The 12249-nt window shown below is 30.7% G+C and overlaps 1 pseudogene; it reads right to left on the reverse strand.

The window, feature by feature from the left end:
- Positions 1–1383: 1383 nt before the first annotated feature.
- On the reverse strand, positions 1384–11117 carry LOC149571675 (putative chromatin-remodeling complex ATPase chain; annotated as a pseudogene).
- Positions 11118–12249: the final 1132 nt, after the last annotated feature.

The raw sequence follows: 12249 nt of genomic DNA on the forward strand, positions 1-12249 counted from the left end.
GTACATAGGAAAGTATATTAGAACTTAAAATTCAAAATATGGAAAAGATGTAAAATTGCTAAAAAGTGCAATCAGCAATTTGTGTAAAATTGACAAAGTGTAGAAGGTGAACAAGCATTCATATTGTTCAAAATTCTTAGGAAGGTAAAGATTCATGTTATTATATAAAGAAATTTAATATCATATTTAGAGAGGTATAGAGTGAAGAGGAGAATATATGTAGAATATATTCAAAGGGTTTTTGTGTATGTGATTGTATGTTATTGTTGATATAATTGGTATTCGGATTTCAGTTTGATTAGCTTCCTTTGTATCAATTTCATGGTGATTCTAAAGTTTCTTATATGTTTGGTAATTGATTATAGTTTGGTTATTGAGATTTAATGTTATATTGAGACCTTGGACTAATATGAAAAACTTACTAGCTTGTAGTTTGGACAACAAATTCTATATATTTTTAGAATAAAGTGATATAGTGAGTACATGATCTCAATACATGGAAGAAAGGAATATTGTTAAGGGTTTTATGTTATTCATATTATCCTCTCATGAATACACATCATAATCATATTCCCCAAAAGCAGCATGAACTTAGAATCAACAAACTAATTTATTGTTGCATGCAATAATCGCGAGTCAATAGACTAGCAACTCATGATAGAGGTGGTCATGGTTTATATATATTTTTGAGGGTTGGATTACATCCATGAGGTATTAAGAAATTTTTATAAATATTGGAGTATTTGAGGTATTGAAGATTGGGAGGTAGTTACCTTATGCAACAAATGAACCTGCATTATAACAAGGTTTGTAAGTTCTATCATAAACATTATAGTCTTGGTACATGGACCATATATTTTTATTGAGATGTTGGATTCTATCAATTTTTGGATATGTTATTTAGAACCAAATTATGCAATTTTTAACTAAAGGGATTACAAAAATATTATATATTTCAAAAGTTATTTATGACTGTTTGGAGGTCTATACAAATTTCAAAATGCTGATATATCATTTGGAATGTAAAAAAGAGTCTTGGATATTGTTTGATCACTAATAGGAAGTAGTTTGAACTATGGTGTTGGTAAATATCTCAGAGGTGAAAGATGATTGAGGTGTTGTGTGGTGAGGTAAGATGTTATTGTGTGGTTTGTGAAGGTATAGGTAGAGACAATTGGGATAGGTGAGATTGGCACAAGGAACATGCCATTCACTTTGTCTCTAGCCTTGGAGAATATGAAGGGATAGCATATGTAATGCTAGGTAGGCTTGGAAGAAGCCTCAAGAAAGAGTTAGTAAGTCAAAACATAGTTCCTACCTCCATCCTAGCATCACATGTAATCACTACCATTAACTGAAAAGCCTAAATGATATATTACCTTTCTAATCTACCAAATGTACTTGTTGTATGACTAAATCATCTAGTGCAAGTTTCTCATAAGCTCTCTCTATCACCTTCTTCTCTATAGTATACTTCAATCATAAACAAGTGTATATCTTAAAAATGAAAAAAAAAACTTTGAAAAAAAAAATTCATCTCAAGTAAAAAGGCAAACCTCTGTACAAAATTGGAATAGTTGAACTCCTTTATTCTGGCCAATCATATGTGCACAATCTTGCACTTGTAGATCTACTTGAGGATTCCTATAACCCTAAAAATTTTATATTATAAATACTCTTGTAGCAATGTTCACACCTAATATAATATTTCTCATATAACATGTGCATACTAGTCACTATCATCTAGAATGAAAACACTTGCAGTAGCAAGGTTAATGCCCAAACCTCCCCCTCTAGTAGATAGCAAGAAAATAAATTTGTCACTACCCTCTTGGTTGAAAGAATCTATTGAAGCATCACACTCCTTTCCATTTTTATTTTTGTCAATTCAGCAATACTGATATCCTCGATACATATAATAATCCTCTACAATTTCCAATAGCCTAGTCATCTATAGAAGACAAGAAATATTCAAGCAGGCTCTTGCATAATTAAGAATACTACTCAAACAATTTCATTAAACTACAACTTGCCTAAGAAAAAATGAGAACTCGAGAATCATGATCCTTCAGCTTTGGAAGAATCCTGTCTAAAAGAACCATTTTTCTTGGAAAATGGCAAAATCCAAGATGATATAATTAGCAAAAGTAACATATTAAACCTAAAAGTGTGGCAAAACCCAAGATAGTATCAAATAGAACCCACAATGATATTGCAAACCAACACTTACCTGCATTTGTGATTAAATGGTCTCTAGTGGTATATTGTGGTCCTAGCTCAGCACCTTGAAAAATATATGGATGGTTACAATATTTTCTCAGTTGCATAACTATATTTATTAGGCACTTACACTATCCTCCAGCATTGACAATCTCCAAGTCCTTTTGAAGAAGGGCTCGATAAAACTATTTTTGCAATTTTGACATCCCTACTTTCAATATTGTTTCCTTTTTAGGGGGCAAACCCTTCTCAACATCATATTTAAGCCTCCATGGTAGAAATGATTGAAGAACCTTCAAGTGAAATAATTTTTTTCCAAGAAGACCCATGTTTAATGCATACAAATTACCAAAAAAGAGTAGATAACAAAAGAAATTTGAATAAAGTACCTTGTGAAGCTATTGGACAACTTCTTGTTGATCAATTTCACCAGATATTTGGAACCATTCATCAAAAGTCTAAGAAAAGCTAAAAATTTATGGGAGTAGGAAATTTAGTGATGACCAAAGTTCATGGAGATTTTTTTGCAAGCACAAGAAAATAGACCATTTAAATAATAGTTAACACATAAAAAGGTTGCTCATACTAGCTATAAGACTCATTCATATTGGACCAATGTCCATAGAGTCAAGTTACTTGTTAGCATAAAAATGTCATAGGAACATAATATAAGTCTTTGAAAGACTAGAGATGCATCATACTTGAAAAAGTGTCCCAGTTATAAGAAGCCTATAATTGGTGTTGTAGATTCTCATTGTTTTTTCAAGAAGTGAATTTTCATTCTTAATTTGATGTGCCTCGTCACTAATAATGTATCATCAATTGAATTGTTTAAGTGATTTTTTTCTTTAATTTCCATCTCAAAACTAGTGACACACACATCAAATTTCCTAGGTACCAACATACTTTCATGGATATTTGCTTGCATAATTTAAGAAGGCCAAAAATCATCAACAACTAATTAACAATCCTTTAAAAAGGAAATAGGTTAAATCTGGGTAATTATAGTCATCAGTAAATACAAACCCTTTCTTCTTGGCTTCTAAAAAGCTTTATTGCCTGTAAAATTGGACAAAATTGTCAAATCTCATTCATCCAATTACCAAGGGTTGATTTGGGTGCCACAACCATGTGTGGGCCTGATATTCCTCAAAATTCATGTAAATATCCAAGTAAGGAGATTGTTTGCAAGGTTTTTCTGAGCCCCTATGAAATAAAGAAGAAAGACAAATGTTTAATGCATTTACATAAAGTCCTTTATAGAAACAAACTATATTCGAATAATATAATAAGTTTAGAAAATTTTTGCTACCATTTCATCTACAAGTATTCCATTTATCCCATTTTCATACAATTGGATGAGCTAGTTCAATTGGGTTAACTGGTAATCTCTCATTTTGCCTTGAATGCCTGAACATAAATAATAATAAAAATAGCAAAAATCACAAAAGATGTTTCCAAGTTAACTATGAAGTAGAAAAAAAAATTGCAGTAAACAACAATAACGCAAATAGTTAGATATTTGATATTAGTAGAGCTCAAGACAATTTAAATTGTCCAAAAATTGAGAGCATTTTATGTAAGGATGAGATTACTACTTTCTTCCTTCTAGGGTGATGAATTGTTTCCACATAGTGGATGCATCTACATGTTGTTACATAGTGAAGAACAATAACTAATTATTGTTAAAAGAACAAATGATATTAAAAAAATTGAAAAGTCTCAATTGCATCTCAATAAAGCTACCAAACCATAATTTCACACCTATTACATGTCTTAGATTTAAGAGGCTAATCCAAGATAGAATATATAAGAGGATTATCCAAGATTAGCTACAACACCAAAACATATAAGAGGCTAATCCAAGATAGAATATATGTTATATTTCCCTTTTCAAGTTCATATTTAGATGCATATTATATGGAGAATTAAAGACAAGGCAAAGTGAAAAGAGATGAAAATAAATAAAACTCCTATTTTATCACAATTTTAACTTGTACTTCTACTTTATCAAAAAAATTAAGCTTTGTAACTCCAATGGATATTGAAATAATTTCTACTTTATCAAAAAACATTCAATTTATTTTATTTCTTTGGAGAGAACAAGCTAGAACAACATATATACTAACACTTTAGGAATCATATTTCTTCTTAGTTTCAATCACTTTTTCTAGGACTATCATTAAGTTATCTACAAGGTAATGGTACTAAAAGTGATTTTCATCATTCTAAAGTATCTAAATAATTTATAACTGAATCAATAACCTAAATCATTGAGAATATCAAATATCCACTATACTTGTAACATACCTAGTTAGTATCATTTGTAGGATTGCATCACTAATATGTGTCACCTTCCATGATATGTTCAATATTAGCATAAAGTTGCAGTTGTTGCATTCCTAGCAGAAATAATGAAACTAATGGAATCTCCTTCCACATGCTTGATAAGATCAAAGTATGCATATTCTTCATCTCCTTGAAGAGTAACAACCAATCTGATACTTGCATCAATGTGAAAATGACTCTCAAAGTATTATAGACTATTTGAAACTATTGTGACAAAGAAGAATCATTAGCCCTAACATATGCCTTTACAATGATACTTAGTTTTTTTTTGTAGATGATAATGATGAGAGCCAATTATAACCTATTTAATGCTCTATTTTAATCCATTTCATGCACTTTCCTACTCACTTTTTACAATGCATATGGTTTAATATAAATAAGTAGTATTTAATGTTGTTTTGGGATTAAAATATGGAAAATTAATCATTGATTTCTTTTTATTAATGTTTATTATAAAAACATGTTTATTTGTGGAACAAAACTTCCTATCACATTTGGAAAACCAAATCTTCAATTATGTATCATAACTCTTTCCAAACTAGGAGTGTATCTATGTGCCACATGGAGAAGTTGGCATGGGCATCATCAGTCTATCCCTTTGATATGCATTGCATAATCACAGCTTACATCTCTTTATTAGGAGATGAATATTATGGCATGGTTGCTGACTAAACACAATTGGTCACCCTCCTTTGGTTCTTTTTGCAATATTTTACCCACATTGGTTTCTCTTCTCATACTCATTATGGACAATGCAAACTTGTGCAAGTTGCATTCTCTAACTACATAATGACCTCTAGTTTTCATTTGTTGGTATTCACGTGACCCAATATCATACTATATCACATGGACTAGAATCTTCTAGACCATGAATTAGCAACAAATGAGGAAAATATTGTTCTAATTGCCTATTCTTGGCATAGAATATATTTATGTTCTACACCATATATATTCAACCTATACCTACAGAAAACTATGTGGATACATGCTAGAAAAAACTTATTCTTCTATATATTCTATTACAACCAAGTTTCTTATTGGTTATGGGTCAAAATAAAAACACAACTTAATTAAATATGAGGAATAGAGTATTTTGTTGAAATTATATCCCTATTCTCTACAACAGTAGATTTCTTAAATAAATTTTTTATGTAAAAGCCAATATAATGCTATGTCTATATAAGCCGCATGAGAAAGAGGAGAGAGTATAGGTTTTACAAAACACACAGCATTGTAATAGATTATTATCATTTGGAAATATAAAGTTTATATTTGCATGATTACGGGGACTTAAGACTACTACTTGGTTTCATCACTAGGTGGCTGAGGAGGAAGGGCCCACTCCAAAGTTACCTAATGATCTCATTTTATTTCTATATGAAGTGCATTTAAGTTAGTTTCTATTTGTATTTTAATTGTCTTAGCATTACATAGTATATATTTAATCATAGTATATTAGTTTATGTATTCAATATTTGTATTTGATTATATAATAATATTTTATATGAATTGGATTATGAGATGATAATTAATTAAGAGTTGTAGTTACTTTTATTATAGATTAGTTTTGTTGAGTTATTTATGTTTTTGATTACTGCATTTAATTAGTTTTTCTTAGATTCAATTACACGTGTTATAGTTGCATTCATAATCACTTAGGTCATAACCATCACCCCTTGATAGTATATTTCTCAAACACCTTTCACAAGCTTATGCTCTCAAATTGACACGTATAGACCAGTTGAACTTCATCATAAAATTATTAATTATTTTGTTATTATTTGCCCCAATGTTGACCTATCAATAATCAGATAAGTGTGGGGTCAAATTAAAATTATATTAGCTTTTGATATTAAAAATTTGGTAATCTACATATTGAATTTTTTTCCCCCATTATACAAATTGTGAATAAATAATGTGAGAAAAGTGACTATGCAAAAGATTTCTAGAGTGCACCTTATAGCAACTCTATGCTTTAAAATAACAAACTTAACATAATAAAATATCACAACATCTTAAATGATATAATTTATAATCATTAATAGAACTTAATATTGCAACTTCCTATGCCATGATTGAATGTATTTGCGCTAGCATTAGAATGTCATTAATTTATATCCAGATGATTTTCAATGGCATGCAAATTTATGAGTTATAAATTAGTGAACCAAGCATATTATGAAGATAAAATGAACCAAAGAAGCACAACAAGATATCAAAGCTTATTAGATCATAGACAATTCATTAACATCAATAGGTCGACCAAAACTTATTCAAATCTAGAGAAAATGGCATAAATAAATATTCAATTCCAAGAAAGCTAATTTGAAATTTCTTTTGGGTTCAGTGATGATTAGTCCTCAAGAAAATTTATGAACCATTATAATGACCTAACATTGCAGTCATCTTTTCTAAATTTAATATTGATATAGATCATTTGAATGGTTGAGTAATTTAGTTCTTCCATGGAAAAGCTAGAATCAGCCATGAGAGTGAATGGTCCCCATCTCCTTGTAACTAAGTGTATCAAGTGATGGTGATAAGGATGTTAAGATGCAAGAAACTAGCCAAAAGACATTAAATAAGATCAATCGTCATGACAAGGACTTCCATAGTCTAACCTAAACATTTGGGATGATAATTATTTTAGAAGTACTCTAGTTCTACCACATTTAAAACAAATTTAATATTAAGGTCAAAGGATATTGGAGAATTGAATAACCTTTAAAATTTTGGAAAAGAGAAAATGGAATAGAAAAGAGAAAAAAGCTTTCATCAACAATCCCTTCATATCCACCCAACATCTATCAACGCTCAAATTTTTAAGGCACTATTGAAAGAAAGCATGATGTTGTAGACTATCTTAATTGGACATTCTTCTATCAAAGATTCACATAGATTCCAAATTACTATAATCTTCATGGCGTCAGTCATGGGCATTTTTAGATCACCTTTCTGAGATTGTAGATAACATATTGAGTGATTAGGCATCAAGAAAATCTATTGTCATAGAATATGATATGCATCTTTCTCATTTAAGCCTAGAGATGATAACATCTTATTAATATTAGCTATACTACCATTGAACTCTTCATCTCATCCTTGACTACAAGGACAAATGTAAATTGGCTTCTTGAAATTCTTTCTTCTGCCTTAGAGTCTTTGCAGCTTCCAAATGACCAAGTGAAGAAGAAACAATAAGAAATTTGATAAGTCATAAAAAAATTCTATCGAAAAACGAAAATATATTGATCCACATATAAAGACAAATGCATTGTTGCAAGCTCAATTCTCAAGGCAGGTCATAGTTGGAAACATAGCAATAGATCAGTGAGAACTAGAACTAAGCTAAATGGCTACAAAATGTCTCTAAGATTGTGATTCTATACTACTATAGCTTCCACATTTCACCAGGGAACATGCTAAGAAGTACTATAAAAATCTAGGTAAAAGCATTGCAACTATTTCCAATTTAGTCAAGAGGGAGGATGATGAAAGGCATGAATCATTATAGATTGTAGATTAACAACTATTAGACATTGCTCATTTTTGTAACTTCCTCCCAAACATTGATCCGACATATGATATAGTTGAACAATTTCTAGCCCATTTCTCTCCTAGCTGGGTCAAACTCAAAGGGCTTCAACTGGAGTTTTACCTTTTGTTTCTCAAATTCTTAAATCGATTGGTTCGATCCTACAAGTGGAAGAATCAAGGGTAACATAATTTTTAGGTCTAGTGAAACACTACACTAGGCAACTTGTGTTTTTGATAGAGACCCATACCACCCATATTTTAGACCATTTACACTATAGTGCTTACAGAACAAAATGTAGTGGAGATAATTATCTATTCAGTGACATCATTGTATACATTTTTGAATTATTTATAGAAATATAGAATAGCTCATGTACTTTGACTTTCATAATATATGCATTTATAATTATAGAGCACTAAACTCTTTCACTTCACTTCTCCAACTAATGGATGAGTAAATGATTCTACTACCCTTAAGTACATTTCTTTGTTGAATTCAGATTCAAATAAGAAATACTTCATGAAACCTCTTGATCAATTATATTAGATGTAATAAACATAAATCTATATTTTTTCCTTCAAAGCATCAATTTCATTTAGTTTGCTTATAGTTGAGGATTAAATATTCAAAAATGTTTTTGTTTAATAAAAATGGTTTATTGTAGCAATTTTCATATCCAAAATTATGTTCTTGCATGTTATATCAAATATCTATAACAATAATTTCTGAGATTGTTTCTTCAATGTCTATTTATTAAATAAATAAAAATCTAAGCCACTTCATGTTAAATGTAACTAATCTTAAAATAAAATGTAGATATTTTATGTAGAAATCTCTTTCCTACTCTCTCTCAAGAGCAATTGTATGAAGTAGAGAACTGCCTACTAAAAATTGATGGTCAATTTCTTGCATATCAATTTGTGGACATCTATGGTATAACACCACAAGTAGTGCAAGGATGGAAAGATTAATGATTTCAATGTCAACAATATAGAAACATAAAACTAGGAGGGAATAAAATCTAAAGTGTATAATGAGATCCAATAAGTTATGACAACACACAATCTCTCTAAATGGTCCAATTCCCTAAGTAGTTGGAGTTGAGCTACTTCTTTTTTTTATTTTTTTTGTCATTGAAAACTTAAAAAATGGAAATCTTATTTTACAAAGTAAATTCTAGGAAATTTCAAATGCAAATAATAAATAGAAATGAACACACTAAAACCAAAGCAAGTAAAGACTAATCATTTCAAAATTATTCCTTACTCTAATTCAAATAGCATCAAGCATTGTGACTTACTGCACACCAAGCATAGGAATGACCATTTGATAGAAAAAATCACAAAATGATTACTCTTTTAGTAATTTGTTATAGAAAACAAATAACTCAAATGATTTTTAAAGCACATGCTGACATACAACCATCTTTACATCTACAATGCTTAGCCATAAGAAGTCAGTAGAATACCAAATAAACTAAATATTAGAAGAGTACTTAATAAAACCTTATTTCATAATAAGTGATCATTGCAGTGCCCCAATAGTCACTTGGTGAAGGATGATATGTAACACAATTCATGAACTCCAGTTCTCATGCTTCAATATTCACTAGATAGACTATGATACTTGAATTCATTTACTATTACCATAGTCCAAAATATGTAATTTTTACTTAAGGCACTCTCGTTCAGATCCTCGATGTGCTAATCCATGTTCTTTTGTTATGTAGCTGAAATAGATGAATTAGTGAGTGAGTTGAGAGTTGACACAGAAATGTATGGGTTGATATTTCTCTTGACTAAAGCCAAATAACTTCACAAGCTCATGGCATGTAATTCTCCCCCTTCTAACTTGTTCTTACTTTGACTATGCAATCAAGACTCTTTCTTTCTTTCTCAAAGTGATCAGTACTTTTTCTAGACTTATCACCATGATCAATGTTTTTTCATGACTTCTCACATCGAGCTATCCTACTCCTTGATTTTTTAGTTCTATTATCCTGTTGATTAGTGCTAGTTCTTGATTTCTCTAGATGATCAATGCTACTTAATGAAATCTCTGATCTATCCACACTTATCCTTGACTTCTTTGGCTAGTCAGTGTTCTTTCTTGATGGGTCAGAGTACTCAATGCTCCTTCTTGAACCATTTCTTGGCAATGACCCCTTTCTCGCTATTGAAATAAACCTTTTTAGATGCCTTATATATTCTTGATAAATCTCCAAATTGCAATGACTACCACCATTCAGCCACAAAGGTTCATACTTCTCCTTGTAGAGCTCCCACAATTGCTTACCATGTGAGAAATCAAAAACCTCATCTAAAATTCCCTGCAAAGCAATTAGATTTGACTTCAAATCAATCTTTGAATGCAAAATATCACCATCAAGAAATGTTATGAATTAAGGCTTGCGACACAATTCCAAAGACTAGAGACAAGCAATAATATAGCAACATAAAGGAGAAATCAATATATATCCTAAATTTTTTGGCAAATGTACTTGACTTGTTGACTACATATCCTAGATATTGGTTCAAGATACATGGCTTCTACTACTGTTAGAACAATTGTATTTGAGAAGTGTTTAAGTTTTGGCTTTGCTATATATACAGTTACCTTTTCACGACCTATATCAATGCCTCTTATAACATAGAGATTTGAACCCCACCCTACAAAGAAAAGAAACCAAATGAAAATCAAGGAGATTGTGTGAGTAGAAAAGTGTACAAAAATATTATCATAGCAACTATGCTGGCATCACTAAGATGCATTAGTTGCAATTTAATAGCCAATTTCTAGTCACATAATATATTTATCATGTATTTATAGAAACATTTTAGCTTTCACATTAATTATTAACTCCAGCATGTTCCTAAATTTCCACTCATAGTTTCCTCAAGCTTAATCTAGTTCTCAATGTCTCCACAAAACCTTTACAGTCACTCAATGGAGCATTCCTTAATGGCACATGAACCAACCGATGTGGTAGTGTATCTTTTGATGAATCCATTATTGGTGTTAGCTGCTAGGAGAATTTCAATCCCCAAAGGAAGAAAAAACATTATCTGTAGATCACAACCAATAGGTTATCATAGTACAACAAATATGTTATCCCATTATAACTTAACATTTTACAAAATAAATATGATTGCAAATGATGACTTCCACACTGAGTTGAATAAATTAACTAAATATATTGTAAGATCAATCAATATATAGGTTTGAAAACAAAAGGAAAACAAAATTGGGGAAAAAGAGAAGATGTTTATTATGAAGAATAAATCTCCACTCCACAGTTAGACATTTTCATGTTGTCTAGTTTAGCTACCAATGTATATACAAATAATATTATCAAAGAGTTCCTGGTTTAGGAGTCTAAATCAAAAAAATGAAATTTCATATTCAAATGTAAAAAAAAGATGAATATCTTGAACATTAAATGTCCACTCCACAGATAGAAATCTTCATGTTAACTAGTTATGATACCAATATATATACCAAGGTTACCTAAAGAGAGGAAAACTTGGAGGTCTCAGTAACTAGTACAACTATTTCCAAAAATGGGAGATGACACTTTACTTGGAGACATCAATTTTTTAATATAATTTAATAATTTCTAAGAAATATCATATTTGTAACATAGTTATTTTAAAATAAGAATAGTGGAAAATTTAAAGTATGAACATTGAACTTAAAACCAAAGGAAAATACTAAAGAAGAAAAGACTAATACTAAATATTAATGCCATTTACTCATTCAGTTATTCAATATCAATGAAACTGAGGACAAACATTCAGCCCAAAACCCAGAAGTACCCAATGTGGGGACATCCATGTGATGGGTACTTGGCATACCCAATCACCCCCATCACCACCCAAGCATTTGATGTACCATAGCCACACCCCTCACTAAACTACTTGGGTCTGTGGGGGTGATGGTTGTACTTGAGTGCTTGGGTGCTTCATCCACTCTATTGAGAAGAACAAACTAACCTTGAATTGGGTGCTTCTGTGTTTGGCTGCTACATCCACTATGTTAAGAGGAACAAAGTTACCTATAAGAGAGAAGAAATCTAGTTGTTGTACACAGTGTCTCACATACCATAGATCACAAGACACAAGTGTACAAAGAGAGCCTAGCAG

Source organism: Cupressus sempervirens, chromosome 2, assembly GCF_028749045.1.
Source record: "Cupressus sempervirens isolate cs-2001-9-10 chromosome 2, ASM2874904v1, whole genome shotgun sequence".
In the NCBI taxonomy this organism is placed as follows: domain Eukaryota; kingdom Viridiplantae; phylum Streptophyta; class Pinopsida; order Cupressales; family Cupressaceae; genus Cupressus; species Cupressus sempervirens.